The sequence below is a fragment of the Ursus arctos genome, chromosome X (assembly GCF_023065955.2).
Source record: "Ursus arctos isolate Adak ecotype North America chromosome X, UrsArc2.0, whole genome shotgun sequence".
NCBI classification, from domain to species: Eukaryota; Metazoa; Chordata; class Mammalia; order Carnivora; family Ursidae; genus Ursus; species Ursus arctos.
Genome location: NC_079873.1, coordinates 58,771,495 through 58,794,865, shown reverse-complemented (window position 1 = coordinate 58,794,865; position 23,371 = coordinate 58,771,495). Strand labels below are relative to the sequence as shown.

The 23,371-nt window shown below is 39.9% G+C and overlaps 2 pseudogenes; both read right to left on the bottom strand.

Annotated features, from left to right (window-relative positions):
• Nucleotides 1-1,853: 1,853 nt before the first annotated feature.
• LOC113246575 (heterogeneous nuclear ribonucleoprotein A1-like) lies at nucleotides 1,854-3,622 on the bottom strand (annotated as a pseudogene).
• Nucleotides 3,623-5,423: 1,801 nt separating this feature from the next.
• Nucleotides 5,424-5,538, bottom strand: LOC113246600 (U6atac minor spliceosomal RNA; annotated as a pseudogene).
• Nucleotides 5,539-23,371: the final 17,833 nt, after the last annotated feature.

Genomic DNA, 23,371 nt, shown 5'->3' with positions numbered 1-23,371 from the left:
TATAGTCATCCTAGTGGGTATGAAATGGTATGCCATTTTTTCCCATTTAATTTTCATTTTCCTAATGAATAACTAATAATGGCAAGCATTGTTTCATAGACTTAAAGGCCTTTTGTAGCTCTTCTTTTTTTTAACGATTAAAATTTTAATTCCAGTGTAGTTAACATACAGTGTCATATTAGTTTCAAGTGTACGATATAATGATTCAGCAATTCCATACATATTACTCAGTGCTCAACAAGGTAAGTGTACTCTTAATCCCTTTCACCTATTTCACCAATCCCCCCACCCACTTCCCTTCTTGTAACCATGTTTATTCTCTATAGTTTTTTTGGTTTGTCTCTTTTTCTTCCCTTTGTTTGTTTTGTTTCTTAAATTCCACATATGAGTAAAATCATATGGCATTTGTCTTTATCTGACTGACTTATTTGCTTAGGATTGTACTCTCTAGCTCCATCCATGTTGTTGAAAATGGCAAGATTTCATCCTTTTTTATGGCTGAGTAATATTCCATGGTATGCATATTCACTGCATCTTCTTTATCTATTCATGTATCAGTGGACATTTGGGCTCTTTCCATAAATTGGCTATTGTATATGATGCTTCAATAAGTATAGGGGTACATATATCTTTTCAAACTATTGTTCTTGTATTCTTTGGGTAAATACCCAGTAGTGTGATTATTGGATCACATGGTAGTTCTCATTTTAATTTTAATTTTTAAAAACTTTTATTTATTTATTTGTCAGAGAGAGAGAGAGCACAAGCAGGGGGAGCAGCAGGCAGAGGGGGAAGCAGGCTCCCTTCTGAGCAAGGAACCTGATGAGGGACTCAATCCCAGGACCCTGGGATCGTGACCTGAGCCAAAGGCAGATGTTTAACCAACTGAGCCACATAGGCGTCCCTCATTTTAATTTTTAGAGGAACCTGGCTTCCACAGTGACTGTATCAGTTTGCATTCCCACCAACAGTGCATGAGGGTTCATTTTTCTCCACATCCTCACCAGCACTAGTTTCTTGTGTTTTTGATTATAGCCATTCTGACAGGTGTGTGGTGATATCTCTTTTTGGTTTTGATTTGCATTTCCCTGATGGTAAGTGATGTTGAGCACCTTTTCATGTGTCTATTGGTCATCTGTATGTCTTCTTTTGGAGAAATGTCTGTTCATGTCTTCTGCCCATTTCTAAATTGGATTATTTGAAATATAAGCAATTATTTTAATAAGAGAATATTATGAAAAATTATATGCCAACAAACTGGGCAATCTGGAAGAAATGGATAAATTCCTAGAAATATACAAACTACCAAATCTGAAACAGGAAGAAATAGAAAATTTGAACAGAACAATTACCAGCAAAGAAATTGCATCAATAATCAACAATCTCCCAACAAACCAAAGTCCAGGGCCAGATGATTCCCAGGGGAATTCTACCAGGAATTTAAAGGAGAATTAATACCTATTCTCAAACTGTCCCAAAAAGTAGAAATGGAAGGAACACTCCCAACTCATTCTTTTTTTTTTTAAGACACCTTTATTAGCGTCATGATTAGACTATTACATTTAGTAATCATCAGCATGGGTGCAAAAAAATTACATTAAAACCGTTTGTTGGAATGCTTTACACTTTCCACAGAACAGAAACTAAAATAACCTGTTATACAATTAGTCACAGATATAGTCCTCCAGTTTTTTGCCTATACACATGAGTATTGTCTAAAACACAGTTTCTTTGTAGCAGCTAGGCCCTGCCACTACTGTGCTTGGCTGAGTTTACAAATCTGTTGTAACCTGTAGCTTCCCTGTCACTTCTCTGGCTCTTCTCCCCTGCTAAGCTTTGTTTCCTGGCAGTAATTAAAACTTTCTGCCACTGCCCTAGCTACTGCTGCTGCTGGAACCATCATAGCCACCTTGGTTTCGTGGTTTGGCAAAGTATTGGCCTCTACCACCATAGGGGTCAGAGCTTCTGCCTCCAAAATTTCCTCCTTTCATGGGTCCAAAATTTGAGGATTGATTGTTGTAATTGCCAAAATCATTATAGCTTCTGCCACCTCCAAATTTGCTTCCATCATTACCAAATCTGTTATAGCCATCTCCACTGCCACCATATCCACCACACACCTCGACTGCCACCAAAGCCACCTCACCCATTGAAGTTCCTTCCATGACCAAAGTTGTCATTCCTGATGAGGGAACAGAAGGCAAGTTGAGGACAAAGCAGAAACTGACACCCCGCAACCCCTCCCCCTGGATGTATGCAGCATTCCTCAGGCACTCCTGGCTGCCCTAAAGAACAAAGAAACAGTTAACCTATAGATACCACAATCTTGCAAGACTTAAGTCTCCCTCAGTTTGCAAATGTCTTAGCAGTTTACAAGAACAAAGCATTTCTATCAATAACCTAGCTTCCAGAAGGAAATGTAGATACAATTAAACGTCCTTATAATCTGCAGCCTTCAGGAAGTTCCCAACCATCTTAATGTTAATGCCTTGCTAGAGGGAAAAACAACCTTAACTTGACAATGGCAATGCCTCTGGTACCTGTGCGTCTTTAACATATGAAAGTACTCTCTTGAAACCCCCCTTTTTCCTCACCTCCCCCAACCCCATGGTATATAATCAGCCACCTCTCACAATCTGGGACAGCAGCTCTTTCTGCCCATGGGTCCTGTCCCCGAGCTTTAATAAACAACCAATTTTGCACCAAAGATGCCTCAAGAATTCTTTCTTGGTCGTCGGATCCGGACTCCACCCCACTGAACCTCACATATATTCCACAACCTCATCAATTCCCAGCAAAACCACCTCCACGATCACCACCAAAGTTTCCAGAACCACTTTGACCTCTTTGGTTGGATAAAGTACTAACCATTTCTCTCTTAGATAGGGCTTTCCTTACTTCACAGTTACGACCATTCACAGATGGTATTTTTGAATGACAGTCTTGTCTACAGAGGCATGGTCATCAAATGTTACAAAAGCAAAACCTCTCTTTTTGCCACTGCCTCAGTCAGTCATGATCTCAATCACTTCAATTTTCCCATACTGTTCAAAACAATCTCTTAGATGATATTCTTCAGTGTCTTATTTAATGGCACCAACAAAAATCTTTCACTTAAGTGGGCACCAGGTCTTTGAGAATCTTCTCTTGAGACAGCCCTCTTTGGTTCCACAGCTCTTCCGTCCACCTTGTGTGGCCTTACATTCATGGCTTCATCCACCTCCTCCACAGTGGTATATGTGACAAACCCAAAGCCTCTGGAGCACTTGGTGTTTGGATCCCTCATTACCACACAGTCTGTAAGCATTCCCCATTGCTCAAAATGGCTCCCCAGACTCTCATTTTTTTAAAAGATTTTATTTATTTATTTGACAGAGATAGAGGCAGCCAGCGAGAGAGGGAACACAAGCAGGGGGAGTGGGAGAGGAAGAAGTAGGCTCACAGCGGAGGAACCTGATGTGGGGCTCGATCCCATAATGCCAGGATCACGCCCTGAGCCAAAGGCTAACGACTGCACCACCCAGGCGCCCCCCAGGCTCTCATTGGTTGTTTCAAAGCTCAAACCTCTGATGAAGAGCTTCTGCAGCTGTTCAGGTTCTCTGGGAGACTCTGACTTAGACATGACAGTGGTGGGAGGGGAGACTTTAACAATGTTTATTCAGCAGCATCCACGGGCAGAAAGGAGTAATCTAAGGAACGTATCTCTTCCCAACTCATTCTATGGGGCCACCATGACCTTATTTTCAAAACCGGACAAAGACCCCACTAAAAAGGAGAGTCAAAGGCCAATATCCCTGATGAACATGGATGCAAAAATTCTCAACAAGATACTAGCATATAGAATACAATGGTACATTAAAAGAATTATTCACCACGATCAAGTGGGATTTATTCCTGGGCTGCAGGGATGGTTCAATATTTACAAATCACTCAGTGTGATATACCACATTAAAAAAAAAAGAAAGGATAAGAACCACACAGTCCTCTCAATAGATGCAGAAAGTATTCAATGCCATTTTATTACTTGTTTTCTTGTTGTTTTTGGAGATTTTCTCTGTTCCTTTCTAGTCTTTGTCACTTTTAGTCTTTCTTTTCCACTCAAAGAGTCCCCTTTCATATTTCTTGCAGGACTGGCTTAGTATTCATGAACTCCTTTACTTTGTTTTTTATGTCTGGGAAACTCTATTTCTCCTATTTTGAATGATAGCCTTGTGGATAGAGTATTCTTGGCTGTAGATTTTTCCCATTTAGCATGTGAATATATCATGTCACTCTATTCTGACTTGCCAAGTTTCTGTGGAGAGATCTGCAGCTAACCTTATGGGTCTTCCCTTGTAAGGTAGGGACTTCTTTTGTCTTGCTGCTTTTAGGACTTTGTCTTTATCACTATATTTTGCAAATTTAACTACAATATGTCTTTTTGTTGGCCTGCTTTTGTTGATTTTGATGGGATTTCTCTGTGCTTCCTTGATTTGGATGTCTGTAACCTTCCCTAGATTAGGGAAGTTTTCAGCTATTATTTCCTCACATAAAGTTTCTGCCCCCCTTTTCTCTCCCTTCTTTTGGGACTCCTGTGATATGAATGTCATTACATTTGATGTAGTCACTGACTTCTGTAAGTCTAGTCTCATGATCCATAATTCTTCTTTTGTTCAGCTTCATTATTTCTGTCCTTTTTTTAGAAAAAGATTTTATTTCTTTATTTGACATAAAAAGAGAGAGCACAAGTGAGCAGACTGGCAGGCAGAGGGAGAGGGAGAAGCAGGCTCCCTGCTGAGCAGAGAGCCTGATGCAGGACTCGATTCCAGGACCCTGGGGTCATGACCTGAACTGAAGGCAAATGCTTAATGGACTGAGCCACCCAGGCACCCTTCCATTATTCTTTTATATCACTTATTTTTTCCTCTGCTTCTTCTATGCTTGTGGTCATTACGTCCAGCCTGTTTTGAATCTCAGTTACTGTATTTTTAATTTCTGAATGATTGTTTTTTAATTATTTTTTCTCTGTGGTAAGGGTCTCCCTGATGTCTTCTATGCTTTTCTCAAGCCCAGTGTATATCCTTATGATTGTTGCTTTAAATTCTCCATCAGGCATATTACTTATATCTGTTTTGATTAAATCTCTGGCCATGACCTTTTCTTGTGTTTTCTTTTGGGATGAATTCCTTTGTCTTGGCATTTTGTCTAAATCACTGTCTTCTCTGTGTTAGAATAGACTGCTATGTTTTCTGCTCCTGAGAGTAATAGTTTTATGAAAGAGGTCATATTGTGTCTAGGGCCTGGCTCTTCAGGATGTGCTTCTGGTGTGTGCTGCATGCACTCTGCTGCTGTGTTATGGCTCCCCAAACCATTCAGGCCAGTTGTCTGCAGAGGCTCTCCTTGCCTGCAATGGGCACTGTGTGGACCTTAGCCAGAGTGTGGTGAAAAAACGATAGTTAGATGCCATGAAGTAGGTGGCAATGCCTTAATTATATGTGTGTTGTAGGGCCTCTTCCATCCTTGTCAAGGGGACTGCTAACCTCTCCTTTCATACAACACTGAAGATCTTTTTGACTGGTATTTGTGTGGGGACTTATGAGTTTCATGAACTTGGATGTCCAGTCCTCTTCCCAGATTTGAAATGTTCTCAGGCATTATTTCTTTAAATACATTTTCTATCTCTTTCTATCTCTCTTCTCATTCTGGGATTCCAATTATTTGCTCATTGCTTCATTTGATTATAGCCCATTGCTTATGTAGGCTCTCTTCATTTTATTCATTGTTTTATTCTTTGTGCTGTGACTGGGTTATCTAAAGGGCCTTCTACAGAGTCATGGTCTTCTACTTTACAGTTTTTTTCTCCACTTGATCCATTCTAGTGTTGATCATCTCTATTGCATTTTTCATTTCATTCACTGTATTTTTCAGTTTCAGAATTTCTGTTTGGTGTTCATTTTTTGTGATTTCTATCTCTTTGTTAAATTCTCATTTTGTTCATGTGTTGTTTACTGGATTTTCTTGCATTGTCTGTCTGTATTTTCTTGTAGCTCTTTGAGTTTCCTTAAAACAGTAATTTTGAATTCTTTTCAGGTAAATTGAAGATCTCCATGTCATCGTGGTCAATTACTGGATGATTATTGTGATCCTTTATTGATGTTATGTTTCTTTGATTTTACATGTTCTTTGAAGTCTTACATTGCTAGCCTTGCATTTGAAGTAGTGGTCACCTCCTTCATTTTTTATTGACTGACTTCTGGAGAGAAATACCTTCTGTCAGTCTTGCTAGAGATACTGAGACTTTCTATGGATATACCTCATCCACCCTTTTTGCTCCCTCTTGTGGCAGGATTCTTAAACTTGTATGCCTTCTTTCAATTTTGCAATGCACCATTCTAAATTCTGGTTGCTTCCCTTTTGCTTTGGGTGGTGCTAAATGCCCAAATTTGTGGTCTCTCCCCTGCCTGCAGATTTGGGTCAGCTTTCTGCTTACTAGCCATCTGCCAAAACTCACTCTTGCTACCATTTGGAGTATCCAAATGGTGCCAGCCGCAAAGTGTGGGTTGTGTGAGTGTGGCACATAGAATGCTGGGGTGCTCATGAAGGGATCTGCTCACTGGAAGTCACAAAGGGCACATTGATGGGCATCCTGATGGAATCCTTGATGTGGTTAATAGGATCTTTGTCCCTTTGATACTTTCCAAGCCCTGGTTGCTGTCCTCCTAGCCACTCACCACCCTCCAATTTTCCAGCTCACAATTCAGTACTCTAGATGGAGTGAGAGAGAAATGAGCTTCTTTGGCAGTGTCCTGCAAAGTGGTGAAAGCTGGACACTCACTCACCAACACTTACTTTAACCTACAGGAGAAATCATGGGCCAAGGAGGGCACTCTTGGCATTGAATTGGGCCACCTTGGGTGAAGAATGATGCTGATAGGGAAACTGAAGGGACTCCATGTTAGAAAGGCTCTATTTCTGCTGTTTCTCTGCTATGTCTCATTTATTCATGTCCTATATTTTGCATCTGAGTAAACCAAAGAATCTGTGTTACCACTCCAAAAGAAGACAAGAAAATTAATTGTTCTCCATATTTTGTGCTAGGGCCCCAAACACCTGATAATATCTAAGAAGGACCAGATCCCAAACATGTTCCAGGACATTAGCTTTGAACAAACCATAGTCAAAACTGGTATCAACACCCACTACTTTTGGTGATTCATGGAATAACACCTATTGTTTACCTGACACTCACCTTTGATTGGACCTTACCCTGGATTCCTGACAGAACACATATCCTGGACCCCTTTCCAATATAAATCCCTAACCTCAAGTGATGGGGAAACTCACATTTCCTTTTCTGGGTCTCCCAGACACTCTGTCTGCTATACTCAATCACTTATGCTAGTCAATAAATTGCTCTCACTTTCCTCCTGGCTTGTGTTTGATTTCTGTCATGCACAAATCCAAGGATCCTCTTGAATGGTCCTGTGAGACCCCATCTTGGTCCTCAGAACTGGCCTGCCTATGTCAATGCAGGTAAAGTCAAGGTATTCCTCTTATCCTCTTCAATGCATCCAATCTCTGTTTTTCTTTTTTCTCCAACAGTGTGCTAGAACTTCTCTGCTGGACTCCTGGACTTCCACAAAGTCTCTCTCATCTGTGGATGATTGTACAACTCTGTTCTCCAGAGGTTTGCAAACCATGGCCTAGAGGGCCTGTGCCAGTTCACAGTGCATTTTAGGGTCCAAAGCTGGGACTGGGGTCTGTATGCCTATTACCTGACATATGGGTGGGCACAACTCTTCCTGAGCCATCTGGCATATGGTGCTGGATCCCACACATCTTACAAAGGTACTTTTGTCCTCAAATGGATGCCAAATTGCTGTTTTTGAGGGGGGTATACAAAAGAGGGACATCTTATTCAGCCATCTTCCTGATGTCACTCCCAGATCCTTACCTTTAAATTACTCTGATGGACTTTCTTTAATCCTAGGTGACTTCTTTGTGTCTCTCTTTAAAGAATGACAGCTCCAACTGCTTGGTTTCTTACTTGGCCAAAAAGTTCTTGGATGTTTCACCACTAGCCACAGTGGTAAAAGGGAGGAATAAAAACATTAGCTTATGTCATATCTCCACTAGACATCAAGGTAATTGAATGATTCACTATGAGAATCAAAGATTTAGAACTCTTAAGATCTTTGATACCATCTTATTTAATTTGCACATTTGACTTATGAGAAAAAGAAGGGAAAGAAGGTCTTCTGTCTCCTAACCCAGTGTGCTTTTCATTATATTGCTTATATTTATATATACATGTATATTTATATATACATACATGACAAGTATCTGGCTTCCGTTTTGAAAAAGGAAAATCCGGGTTTTGGCACTGCTTTACCTAGGGGCTTCCACTGGGAGCTTACCATATATTCTGAGGTTTCCCTTTCCTCTCATCATTCATTAATATGTCTTTACCATAGGATCAGCTTTTCGGGGCTCTATTTGTTGCTTTTCCAGGTGGCAGAAGGTGTGTTAATAGTGCACCCTCCCTCTATCCCCGTATTTATTATAATTGGTCTTCTGGCAACAGTACCTTAAACTAGAAGAATGGTTAGTAGTATAAACTTCAGGCACTGTGACAGATCAGAAAGAGGGATATGGGATAATGCTACCTTGTAATGGTTCTCAAATCATACTATGTGAATTTTTACATTCAGGACCAGAACTTATGAGGTAAAAGAAAAGGATCTTTAGAGTAGCTAAAGTGATATCATTCTTCAACCTTACCAGCCTTACTCTCTCTTTAAGTCTGGAGGCACATGAAGAATAAAAAAATGATGCAAACTGTTTAACATATCTTGGGATGCCTCATGGACTTGTAGTTAAGTCACTTGATCTCAAATACCTTGCTTCCTTTAGCATGGTCTCATGGAAAGACCACTAGACTAGATGTTAGGAAACCTGGACTCTATTACTACTTCTTTCATTAACTAATGTCATCACCTTGGGCTTGAAATCTGACCCTCTCTGGGCTTGTTTTCTTACCTGCAAAATGAGGAAATTGGACAAGATCAGTGGTTATCAACCTTCTCTGAATCAGAATCACCTCCTTTTAAAATATAGGTGAAACAATACAAATGCCTGATCACTACTTTCAAAAGCCTCTGATTTTGGGGGGGTGGCCTTAAGCATTGGTGTTTATTATATTTACCAAGTAAATCTAAAAAGGTGAGGTTGAGAACCATTGCACTATATGTTATTCTGAGTTTACTCTTTCTCAAAAAAAGAAGTTATAAAGATAAACGAAATATGTTCAAAAGTATTTCTAAAAGAAACACTAGGAACAGATCGTAGGGCAGAGGATAGAGTGAAAACAATGTGTGTATTATTTCAGTGGTGCTCCATTTTCCTTTCCTATTATTCAGTATGTGTCACTCAACTTTCCTCACCTTCATTAAAATCTTCAACTCACCTGGTATGCAATATTCCATTATCTAAACTCTGTAGCTCTGCTTTCCGTGTTGGCAAAATTGTAGATCTCTAAAACTTGAAAGTTAGGAACAGAGCAGACTCCAGAGATAAAGTAGGGGAGCAGTCAGCTCACCTCTCAACGGCCTGCAGAATATTGCCACTTATGGCTCAGCATTTCCAGTCTCAGTCAGCCTTTCTGAAAATCCATTATAATCTCTCTGTTTCCAGATTCTATGCCAGAGTGTGAAAAAGATCCAAAATCTCTGTGTAATATAAAGTAATAGGTATGAATTGACATATCATTTTATGAGTATGTACACACTGTGAAAATGCACAGAAATTTCCCAGTTTTCTTTTTTCCCCCTTTAGGTTCACTTGCTTCTGCTGTGTACTGGCCCAGGATAAACAAACAAATCAGAATGCTGGAGACAAGGGAAACAAAAAAAAAAATGAACTGTTGGAACTTTTTCAAGATAAAAAGCTTCTTCACAGCGAAGGAAACAATCAGAAAAACTAAAAGGCAACCTGTGGAATGGGAGAAGATATTTTAAATGACATATCTGATAAAGGGTTAGCATCCAAAATCTATAAGGGACTTATCAAACTCAATACACAAAAAACCCAAATAATCCAGTTAAGAAATGGGCAGAAGACATGAATACACATTTTTCCAAAGACATTCAGATGGCTAACAGACACATGGAAAGATGCTGAACACTATTCATCATCAGAGAAGAACAAATCAAAACTATGATGACATACCACCTCACACTTGTCAAAATGGCTAAAATTAACAATATAAGGATGCAGAGAAAGGGAGCCCTCTTGCACCATTGGTGGGAATGCAAACTGGTGCAGCCACTCTGGAATACAGTATGGAGATTCCTCAAAAAATTAAAAATATAACTACCCTACAATCCAGCAACTGCACTACTAAGTATTTACCCAAAGGATACAAAAATGCTGATTCAAAAGGGCACAGGCTCCCCAATGGTTATTGCAGAATTATCCACAATAGCCAAACTATGTAAAGAGGCCAAACGTCCATCAACTGATGGATAAAGAAGGTGTGGTATATATACAATGGAATATTACTCAGCCACCAAAAAGAATGAAATCTTGCCATTTGCAATGACATGGTTGGAGCTAGAGTGTATTATGCTAAGCGAAATAAGTCAGTCAGAGAAAGACAAATACCATATGATTTCAGTCATGTGTAATTTAAGAAACAAAAGAGATGAACATAGGGGAAAGAATGAAAAAAAAGGAGAGGGAGACAAACCATAAAAGAAACTTTTTTTAAGACTATTTATTTGAGAGGAAGGGAGGGGGGAAGGGGAAGAGGAAGAGGGAGAGAAAGAATCTCAAGCAGGCTTCACGCTGAGCATGAAGCCCATCTTAGGGCTCCATATCACGACCTTGAGATCATGTCCTGAGCTGAAACCAAGAGTTGGACACTCAACATACTGAGCCACCCAGGTGCCCCAAGTAACTCTTAACTATAGAGAACTAACTAAAGGTTGGTGGATGGTGGTGGGTGGAGGACGGGCTAGGTGGGTATTAAGGAGGGCACTTGTAATGATGAGCACTGGGTGTTGTATATAAGTGATGAATCACTGAATTCTACTCCTGAAACCAATATTGCACTATATGTTAACTAATGAGAATTTAGATAAAAATTTAAAAATAAAAAAGGTAAATTAACACTAACATGAGCCTTACCTCTATCTGATCTGAATTTCTATTGTGTCAATTTTAGAGCCCAAGGAGGCTGAAACAATTCTGAAATTTGCTTGCAAAGATGTTAGGTGAATAGAGATAAGTAAGGGAGAGCAAAGAAGCTGACTAACCAATTAGAGGTTGCATAATTTTAAAAAGATCTTTTTTATTTATTTTAGAGAGAAAAAGAGAGGGCAAGCAGGGGAAGGAGCAGAGGAGGAGAGACAGGAAGGGGGAAAGAATCTCCAGCAGACTCGGAGCTGAGTGTGGAGCCTGACACAGGGCTTGATCTCACAACCCTGAGATAATGACCTGAGCCAAAACCAAGAGTTGGACCCTCAACTAACTGAGCCATCCAAGGATGCCTTTTTTTTAAAGATTTTATTTATATATTTATTTGAGAGAGAGAGAGAGTGAGCAGGGGGAGGGGGGTAGAGGGAGAGAGAGAATCCCAAGCAGACTCTGCACTGAATGCAAAGCCTTACATGACGCTTGATATCACGGCCCATAGATCATGACCCGAGCCAAAACCATGAGATGGATGTTCAACTGACTGAGCCACCTAGGCGCCCCAGGGTTGCATAACTTTTTGACCCTGGGAAAGTGGCCTCACCATTCTAATCTTTAGGGTTTTTGCTTGTAGAATGAGAGAGTGGGACTAGAGGATCTCTAAGGTTCCTCCTTGCTATAAAACTCTAATTTCCGTCATAAAGATAACCAGGATATTTCTGCCTTGTAAAAACCAGAGCTTCAGAATAGGGAAGGAAGCAAGGATTGAGAGCGGGAAATTCAGAACATGTACACCAAGGTGAGGTCAACATTATTAGGAAGATCATGATTGTGGTGTGTGACCTTGGGTACATCACTTTTCCCTTCAGGACTGATTTCCTCATCTTGATTATTTTTTTTTAAGTTTTCATTTAAATTCCAGTTAGGTAAAATAAGTGTAATATTGGATTCAGGTGTACAATATAGTGATCCAACACTTCCATATAAGGCCTGGCACTCATCACAAGTGCACTCCTTAATCCCCATCACCTATTTAACCCATCCTCCCCACCACCTCCTTTCTGGTAACCATTGGTTTATTCTTTACAGTTAACAAGTCTCTTTCTTTTTCTTTCTTTCTTCCTTCCTTCCTTTCTTTTTTTTAATTTTAATGTTTTTTTATTATATTATGTTAGTCACCACACAGTACACACCTGGTTTTTTATGTAAAGTTTGATGATTCATTAGTTGAGCATAACACCCAGTGCACCGTGCAATACGTGTCCTCCTTACTACCCATCACCAGTCTATCCCATTCCCCCACCCCCTCCCCTCTGAAGCCCTCAGTTTGTTTCTCAGAGTCCATAGTCTCTCATGCTTCATTCCCCTTTCTGATTACCCCCCCTTTCTTTATCCCTTTCTTCCCCTACCGATCTTCCTAGTTCTTATGTTCCATAGATGAGAGAAACCATATGATAATTGTCTTTCTCTGCTTGACTTATTTCACTTAGTATTATCTCCTCCAGTGCCGTCCATGTTGCAGCAAATGTTGAGAACTCATTCTTTCTGATGCCTGCGTAATATTCCATTGTATATATGGACCACATCTTCTTAATCCAGTCATCTGTTGAAGAGCATCTCGGTTCCTTCCATGATTTAGCTATTGTGGACAATGCATGCATATGGCCCTTCTCTTCACTACGTCTGTATCTTTGGGGTAAATACCCAGTAGTGCAATGGCTGGGTCATAGGGTAGCTCAATTTTTAACTTTTTAAGGGACCTCCACACTGTTTCCCAGAGTGGCTGTACCAACTGGCATTCCCACCAACAATGTAGGAGGGATCCCCTTTCTGCACATCCTCTCCAGCAATTGTTTTTTTCTTGCCTTGTCAATTTTTGCCATTCTAACTGGCGTAGGTGGTATCTTAGTGTGGTTTTGATTTGAATTTCCCTGATGGCTAATGATTTTGAACATTTTTTCATGTGTCTGTTAGCCATTTGTATGTCTTCATTGGAAAAGTGTCTGTTCATATCTTCTGCCCGTTTTATGATTTGTTTATTTGTTTCTCGCATATTGAGTTTGAGAAGTTCTTTGTAGATCTTGGATACCAGTCTTTTATCTGTAGTGTCATTTGCAAATATCTTCTCCCATTCCTTGGGCTGCCACTTAGTTTTTTTGACAGTTTCCTTGGCTGTGCAGAAGGTTTTTATCTTGATGAAGTCCCACAAGTTCATTTTTGCTTTTGTTTCTCTTGCCTTTGGAGATGTGTCATGAAAAAGGTTGCTGTGGCCGATGTCTTGGAGGTTGCTGCCTATGCTCTCCTCTAGGATTTTGATGGATTCCTGTCTCACATCGAGGTCTGTCATCTATTTGGAGTTTACCTTTGTCTATGGTGTGAGAGAGTGGTCAAGTTTCATTCTTTTGCATGTAGCTGTCCAATTTTCCCAGCACCATTTATTGAAGAGACTGTCTTTTTTCCACTGGATGTTTTTTCCTGCTTTGTCAAAGATTAGTTGCCCAAAGAGCCGAGGGTCCATTTCTGGGTTCTCTATTCTGTTCCATTGGTCTATGTGTCTGTTTTTGTGCCAGTACCATGCTGTCTTTGTGATCACAGCTTTGTGGTACAGCTCGAAATCCGGCATTGTGATGCCCCCAGCTTTGTTTTTCCTTTTCAACAGTTCCTTGGCGATTCGGGGCCTTTTCTGGTTCCACATAAATTTAAGGGCTGTTTGTTCCAGTTCTTTGAAAAATGTCATTGGTATTTTGATTGGGATGGCATTGAAAGTGTAGATTGCTCTGGGTAGCATAAACATTTTAACTATGTTAATTCTTCCAATCCATGAGCATGGACTATTTTCCCAACTTTTTGTGTCTTCCTCAATGTCCTTCAAGAGTGATTTATAGTTTCTAGAATATAGTTCCTTTATGTCTCTGGTTAAGTTAATTCCAAGATAATGTATGATTTTTGGTGCTATTGTAAATGGGATGGATTCCCTAATTTCTCTTTCTTCAGTCACATTATTCGTGTATAGAAATACAACTGATTTCTGAGCATTGATTTTGTATCCCGCCACATTACTGAATTGCTCTATAACTTCTAATAGTTTGGGAGTGGATTCTTTTGGGTTTTCCGTATAGGGTATCATGTCATCTGTGAAGAGAGACCATTTGACTTCTTCTTTGCTGATTTGGATACGTTTTATCCCTTTTTGTTGTCTGACTGCTGTTGCAAGGACTTCTAGTACTATGTTGAATAATAGTGGTGAGAGTGGGCATCCTTGTTGTGTTCCTGATCTTAAGGGAAATGCTTCCAGCTTTTCCCCATTGAGAATGATATTCGCTGCAGGTTTTTCATAGATGGTTTTTATGAGATTGAGGAATGTACCCTCTATCCCTACACTCTGAAGGGTTTTAATCAGGAAAGGATGCTGTATTTTGTCAAATGCTTTTTCTGCATCTATTGAGAGAATCATATGATTTTTGAATTTTTCTTTCTGGATACAATCTAAGACACTGATAGATTTGCAAATGTTGAACCACCCTTGCATCCCAGGGATGAATCCCACTTGGTCATGATGGATAATCCTTTTAATGTACTGTTGGATTCTATTAGCCAGGATCTTGTTGAGGATTTTGGCGTCCATATTCATTAGGGAAATGGTCTGTAACTCTCCTTTTTGATGGGGTCTTTGCCTGGTTTGGGGATCAAGGTAATATTGGCCTCATAGAATGAGTTCGGTAGCTTTCCTTCTGTTTCTATTTTTTGAAATAGCTTTAGGAGAATAGGTATTATTTCTTCTTTGAATGTTTGGTAGAATCCCCCAGGAAAACCATCTGGGCCTGGAGTAGTGTTTTTTGGAAGGTTGTTTATCACTGACTCAATCTCTTCATACTTAATTGGCCTGTTTTAAAAATCAATTTCTTCCTGTTTCAGTCTTGGTAGTTTATAGGTTTCCAGGAAGGCATCCATATCTTCCAGATTGCTTAATTTATTGGCATAAAGCTGTTGATAAAATTTCTAATAATCCTTCCTATTTCATTGGTGTTGGTTGTGACCTCTCCTTTTTCATTCATAATTTTATTAATTTGGGTCCTTTCTCTATTCTTTTGAATAAGTCTTGCCAGAGGCCTGTCAATTTTATTAATTCTCTCAAAGAACCAGCTTCTAGTTCTGTTGATCAGCGCTACTGTACTCCTCGTTTCTAATTCATTGATTTCTGCTCTAATCTTGGTCTACTGTTTTCTCGTGCGTGGATTAGGCCTGTCCCTCTGTTGCTGTTCCAGCTTCTTGAGGTGAGAATATAAGAACTGCATTTTAGATTTTTCTATTCTTTTGAGTGAGGCTTGGATGTCTATGTATTTTCCCCTTAGGACTGCCTTTGCAGTGTCCTATAGGTTTTGGACCATTGTGTTTTCATTCTCATTGGTCTCCATAAATTGTTTAAATTGAGGTTTGATTTTCTGGTTTATCGAATCATTCCTGAGTAGGATGGTTCTTAGTCTCCAAGTTTCTTCCAAATTTTTCCTTGTGGTTGAGTTCCAATTTCAGAGTGTTGTGGTCTGAGAATATGCAGGGAATAATTTCAGTCTTTTGGTATCAGTTGAAACCTGTTTTGTGACCCAGAACATGGTCTATTCTTGAGAATGTTCCATGGGCATTAGAATAGAATGAGTATTCTTTGGTTCTGGGGTGTAGTGTTCTATATATATCTATGAGGTCCAACTCGTCGAGTTGGCATTCAAAGCTCTTGTTTCTTTGCTAATTTCTTGCTTAGGTGATCTGTCTATTGCTGATAGTGAAGTGTTGAGGTCCCGTACTATTAGTGTATTTTTATCTTTATGTCTCTTTATTCTGGTTAAGAGTTGGCTTGTGTATCTTGCTGCTCCCCTGTTGGGGTCATAGATATTTATAATTGTCATATCCTCTTGTTGGATACATCCTTTAAGAATAATACAGTGCCCTCTGTATCCCTAACTATAGTCTTTAGTTTAAAATCCAATCTGTCTGATATGAGAATTGCTACCCCAGCTTTCTTTTGAGGTCCATTGGCATGAAAGATGGTACTCCATCCCCTTACTCTCAGTCTGAATGTATCTTTAGGTTTAAAATGAGTCTCTTGTAGACAGCAAATGGATGGGTCATTTCTTTTTATCCAATCTGCAACCCTGTGGTGTTTTATGGGAGCATTTAGGCCATTTACATTGAGACTGATTATTGAGAGATATGATTTTAATGATGCCATGTTGCCAGTAAAGTCTTTGTTTCTATAGATTGTGACTTTCTGTTCTGTATCACTCTTGGGACCTTTTTACTTTTTTAGAACCCCCCTTAATATCTCCTGTAGGGCTGGTTTCATGATTACAAAATTGGTCAATGACTGGCAATTCTGGAAGGTCTCTATTTCTCCATCAATTCTGAATGACAGCCTTGCTGGATAAAGGATCCTTGGCTGCATGTTTTTCTCTGAAAGAGCATTACGAATGCCCCCCCCCAACACTTCCTTTCATTCCAGGTCTGTGTAGACAGGTCTGATGTAATTCTGATAACTTTGCCTTGGTACGTGAGAAATTTCTTTGCCCTGGCCACTTTTAATACTGTATCCTTGGATCTAATATTTGTGAAATGCACTATGACGTGACGTGGCGTAGGTTTGTTGTAGTTGAGCTTGGGAGGGGTCCTCTCTGCCTCTTGGACACGAATGTTTGTTTCCCTTGCTAGATTAGGGAAGTTTTCAGCTACAATTTGTTCAAATATCTCTTCTAGACCTCTGTTTTTCTCTACCCCCTCGGGGATGCCGATGAGTCTGACATTGGAACGTTTCATTGAGGCAGTCTCCTGTAACCTACATTCTTGAGCATGGATTTTTTTTTGAGTCCAGCGTCTATTTTAGCGTTCTCTTCTACTAACCCATCCTGCAATTCGCTGATACGTTCTTCTGCCTCATTCACCCAGGACGTCAGAGCCTCTAGTTTTGACTGCATTTGGCTCATAGAGTTTTTAATTTCTGCCAGATTCACTCTCATTTCCACCCTTAGAGATTCTATATTCTCATTAACATTTTCGTTAATACTTTTTTCAAGTCTACATATCATCTTGACCATTACTCTGAATTCCATTTCTGATAATTTAGTTATATCCATATCTAGGAGTTCTGTGGCAGAAGCCACAAACTCATTGTCTTTTCTTTTCTGGGGGGGGATTTCTCCTTCTCGTCATTCTGATGAGGAGAGGTTGCAGGGTTGCCCAGAGCCCAAATTATTGACCAGGACCCAGGCAGTGTGCACTTGTTTTATAGGGACCTTAGGGATGTGGGCTTCTTGATTTTTCAGCCTGCCTTCTGGGGGGAGGGGCCTGCCGCACTGATACTCAGGCAACCCTGTTTGGGTAGAGTCTCCATGTCCCCTGCGAGGAGGGATGGGGATAGGCACACTGTGAGCCGGTATTTCCAGGCTTTTGTTCTCTGGCGGTTTTCCCTGGCGGTTTGCTGTGCCTCTTCTGAGAGTCAGAGCAGCAGTGGCTGAATCTCAGCCTCTGTCTCAGAGCAGAGGGATCGTGGACTGTTCTCCACTGATGTTCTGGCCACTTTAACTCTGTTTCTGTTGGTGCTGCTCAACCCTGTAGCATCCCGGGATGTGCGCCCCACACCCAGCGTCCCAGCCCTCACTTCCAGGGCCGGTGCGTCTCTGTCCTTTGTGTTTCTAACACCACCAGCCGCCAGCCGCCCCCGCGTGCTCCTGAGCTCCTGGTCTCAGTCTGGTTCCAGTGAGCACACCGGAGCTCTGGAGCTCCGTTTCAGTCTGGTGGCGCACGACCCCCAGTTCACGGTCTCAGTCTGCTCTCTTGTGGGTGCCGGTCTGCGAGTCCACCCCGCTCCCCAGTGCAGGTGGGTACCGCTTCCCGGCGCCCAAACGCAGCGGCTCCCTTCCCCTTCCGTTTATCTTCCGATACCTGTGCACGGTTTCACGGCTCCCTGCTTCGTACCTCAATACTCAGCGGTAGAGATGTTCTTTTGTAGAGATCCAGATGTATCTTCCTGTGTCTCAGGCTGATTCTGTGGATGTGCAGGCTGGTCTGGTACTTATCCAACTCAACTCAGGGGTCCGGCTGAAAAAGGGGTCCCCTACTCCTCTGCCATCTTAACTCTGACCCAAGAGTTCTTTCTTTCTTTCTTTCTTTCTTTCTTTCTTTCTTTCTTTCTTTCTTTCTTTCTTTCTTTCTTCCTTCCTTCCTTCCTTCCTTCCTTCCTTCCTTCCTCTCATAGGCTCCATGCCCAGTGTGGAGCCCAATGAAGGGCTTGAACTCAAGACCCGGAGATCAAAACTTGAGCTGAAATCAAGAGCCAGAGACTTAACCAACTGCCACCCAGGCACTACAAATGTCTGTTTCTTTGTCACTTTATTTTTTTTTTTTGCTTTGCTCATTTGTTTAGTTTCTTAAATTCCACATATGATTGAAATCTTATGCTATTTGTCTTTCTCTGATTTATTGCATTTAGCAAAATACTCTCTAGCTCTATCTATCTTATTGCAAATGTCAAGGTTTTGTTCTTTTTTATGATTAATATATATTATATATCTATATATGTATATATATGTGTGTGTATACACACATACACACACATTTTCTTTATCCATTAGTCAGTCAATGGACAATGGGCTGTTTGCATGATTTGGATATTGTAGAAATGCTGCTATAAACATTGGGGTGCATGTGTCCCTTTGAATTAGTATTTTTGTATTCCTTGGGTAAGTACCTTGTAGTGTAAATGCTAGGTATTAGGGTAGTTCTAATTTTAACTTTTTGAGGAAACTCCATGCTGTTTTCCACAGTGGCTGCACTAGTTTGCATTCCCACCAACAGTGCAAGAGGGTTCCCCTTTCTCTGTGTGTTCGCCAATACCCGTTATTTCCTGTGCTATTGGTTTTAGCTGTTCTGAGAGGTGTGAGATGATAGCTCATTGTAGTTTGTATTTGTATCTGCCTGATGATGAGTGATGCTGAGCATCTTTTCATGTGTCTGTTAGCCATCTGAATGTCTTCTTTGGAAAAATGTTTATTCATGTCTTCTGCCCATTTTTAATTGGATTATTCCTTTTTTGGATGTTCAGTTTTATAAATTATTTATATATTTTGAATATTAACCCTTTATCAGATACGGTATTTGTAATTATCTTCTCGCATTCCATAGGTTATCTTTTAGTTTTGTTGATTGTTTCCCTCACTGTGCAGAAGCCTTTCATTTTGATGAAGTCCCAATAGTTTATTTCTGCTTTTGTTTCCCTTGCTTCAGGGCACATATCTAGAAAGAAGTTGTTATGGCCAAAGTCAAAGAGGTTACTGACTTGTTCTCCTCCAGGATTTTTGTAGTTCCAGGTCTCACATTTAGGTCTTTCATCTATTTTGAATTTATTTTGGTGTGTGGTGTAAGAAAGTCCAGTTCCATTCTTTTCCACGTTGCAGTCCAGTTATTTCAACACCACTTGTTGAAAACACTGTCCCTTTCCCACTGGATATTCTTTCTCCTTTGTCAAGGAGACCATATATATTTCACCATATAGTTGTGGGTGTTTTTATTTTATTTTATTTTGAGAGGGAGACTGAGATGAGGGAGAGGGGGAGGGAGTATGAGAGGGAGAGGGGGAGAGAGGGATTCTCAAGCAGCCTCCACACCCAGCATGGAGCCCCGTGTGAGCCTGTATCCCACAACCTCAGATCATGATCTGAGCCGAATCAAGAATCGGCCACTCAACTGAATGAGTCACCCAAGTGCCTCTAGTTGTGGGTTTATTTCTTCATTTTCTGTTCTGTTCTCTTGACTTATGTGCCTATTTTGGTGCCAGTACCATACAGCTTTTTAATATGACTTGACGTCCAGAATTGTGATGCTTCCAGCTTTTCTTTCCTTTTCCAAGGTTGCTTTGGCTATTCAGGATTGTTTGTTCTAGCTCTGTGGAAAATGCTGCTGGTGTTTTGATAGGGATTGCATTAAATGTGTACACTGCTTTGGGTAGTATAGACATCTTAACAATATTTGTTCTTCCAATCCATGAACATGAAATATCTTTCCATTTCTTTGTATTATCTTCAATTTCTTTCATCAGTGTTTTACAGTTTTCAGAATACAGTTGTTTCACCTCTTTGGTTAGGTTTACTCCTAGGTATATTATTGTTTTTGCTGCAATTGTCAATGGGATTGATCTCTTAATTTCTCTCTGCTACTTCATTATTGGTGTATAGATATGAAACAGATTTCTGTAAGTTGATTGTGTATTCTATGACTTAATGAATTTATTTATTATTTCTAGGAAGCTTTATTTTGGTGGAATCTTTCAGGTTTTCTACATAAAGGGTTATATCCTCTGCAAATAGTGAAAATTTGATGTCTTCCTTGTCTATTTGGATTCCTTTTATTTCTTTTTGTTGTCTAATTGCTGTGACTAGGACATCCAATACTATGTTAAGTAACAGTGGTGAATGTGGACATCCTTGTCTTGTTCTTGACCATAGAGGAAAAGCTCTGAGCTTTTCCCCATTGAGGAGGATATTAGCTGTGGGTTTTCCCATATATGGCCTTTATTATGTTGAGGTATGTTCCCTCTAAACCTACTTTGTTGAAGATTTTTCATTAAGAATGGATGTTATACTTTGGCAAACCCTTTTTCTTTCTTTCTTTCTTTTTTAAAATTTCCTACATAAGAATATTTTTTATATTTCAAGTTTTTACTTAAATTCTAGTTAGTTAACATATAGTGTAATAGTAGATTCAGGAGTAGAATTTAGTGATTTATCACTTACATATAACACCCAGTACTCACCACAAGTCCCCTCCTTAATACGCATCACCCATTTAGCTCATAGCCCTGCCCACCTTCCCTCCAGCAACCCTCAGTTTGTTCTCTATAGTTAAGAGTCTCTTTCATGGTTTGCCTCCCTCCCTTTTTACCCTTCTTTCCAGTATGTTCATATTCTTTGTTTCTTAAATTATACATATGTGTGAAATCATATGGTATTTGTCTTTCTCTGACTGACTTATTTCACTTAACATAAGACACTCTAGCTCCAGCTATGTCATTGCAAATGGCAATATTTCATTCTTTTTGGTGGCTGAGTAATATTCCATTACACACACACACACACACACACACACACACATCTTTTTTTAAAAAAAGATTTTATTTATTTATTTGACAGAGAGAGAGGTAGCGAGAGAGGGAACACAAGCAGGGGGAGTGGGAGAGGGAGAAGCAGGCTTCCTGCTGAGCAGGGAGCCCAATGTGGGACTTGATCCCAGAATGCCGGGATCATGACTGAGCCAAAGGCAGACGCTTTATGACTGAGCCACCCAGGCGCCCCTACACCACATCTTTTTTACCCATTCATCAGCTGATGGATGTTTGGGCTCTTCCCATAATTTGGTTATTGTTGATAATGCTGCAATAAACACTGGGGTGCATGTGCCCCTTTGGATTGGTATTTTGTATCCTTATTGTAAATACCTAGTAGTGCAATTGCTGGGTCATAGGGTAGTTGTATTTTTATTTTTTTGAGAAACCTCCATACTGTATCCCAGTGTGGCTGCACCAGTTTGCATTCCCACCAAGAGTGTAAGAGGGCTCCCTTTCTCTGCATCCTCGCCAACACCTCTTGTTTTCTGTGTTGTTAATTTTAGCCATTCTGACAGGTGGTGAGGTGGTGTGTCATTGTGGTTTTGATTTATATTTCCCTGATGATGAGTAATGTTGAACATCTTTTCATGTGTCTATTGGCCATCTGGATGTCTTCTTTGGAGAAATATCTACTCATGTCTTCTTTCCAATTCTTAACTGGATTATTTGTGTGTGTGTGTGTGTGTGTGTGTGTGTGTGTGTGTGTGTGTGTGTTGAGTTTAATGAATTCTTTATTGATTTTGGACATTAACCCTTTCTCAGATATGTCATTTGCAAATATCTTCTCCCATTCTGTAGGCTGTTTTGTTGATTGTTTCCTTTTCTGTGTAGGTTTTATCTAGATGAAGTCCCAACAGTTTATTTTTGCTTTTGTTTCTCTTTCCTCAGGAGATGTGTTGATGAAGTTGCTACAGCCCATGTCAAAGAGGTTGCTACCTGCATTCTCCTCTCTAGAACTTTGATGGTTTCCTGTCTCACATTTAGGTCTTTCATTCATTTTGAATTTATTTTTGTGTATGATGTAAGAAAGCAGTCCGGTTTCATTCTTCTGTGTATTGCTGTCCAGTTTTCCCAACAACATTTGTTGAAGAGACTGTTGAAGAGAGTAGTAGATATTCTTTCTGCTTTGTTGACGATTAGGTGATCATATTGTTGTGGGTCCATTTCTCAGGTTTTTATTCTGTCCATTGGTCTATGTGTCTGTTTTTGTGCCAGTATCATACTGCTTTGATGACTACAGCTTTGTAACATAGCCTCAAGTCCAGAATTGTGATGCTTCCAGCTTTCCTTTTCTTCTTCCATATTGCTTTGGCTATTTGGGTTCTTTTGTCATTCTATACAAATTTTAGAATTGTTTGTTCTAGTTCTGTGATAAATGCTGGTGGTATTTTGATAGGGATTGCATTACAGTGTAGATTGCTTTGGGTATTATAGACAATTTAACAATATTTATTCTGCCAATCCATGATGAACATTCCATGCTATGGATTAGAAGAACAAATACTGTTAAAATGTCTATACAACCCAAAGCAATCTACACATTCAATGCAATCTCTATAAAAAAACCACCAGCATTTTTCACAGAGCTAGAACAAACAATTCTGAAATTTATGTGGAACCTCAAAAGATCCTGAATGGTCAAAGATGGAAAGTTTTTCTATTACTTTGTGTGATCTTCAATTTATTTCATAAGTGTTCTATAATTTTCAGAGTACCAATCTTTTACCTCCTTGGCTAGGTTTATTCCTATGTATCTTATGGTTTTTGGTGTAATTGTTAATGGGATTGATTCTTTGATTTCTCTTTCTGCTGCTTCATTAATTGTTTGTAGAAATGCCAAAGATTTCTGTACATTGGTTTTGTACCATGCAACTTTACTGGATTTGTGTGTTAGTTCTAACCATACTTTGGTGGAGTCTTTTGGGTTTCTACATGGAGTATCATGTCATGTGTGAATAGTGAAAGTTTGACTTCTTCCTGGCTGATTTGGATGACTTTTTTTTGGTCTGATTGCTGAGAGTAGGACTTCTAGTAGTATGTTAAATAATAATG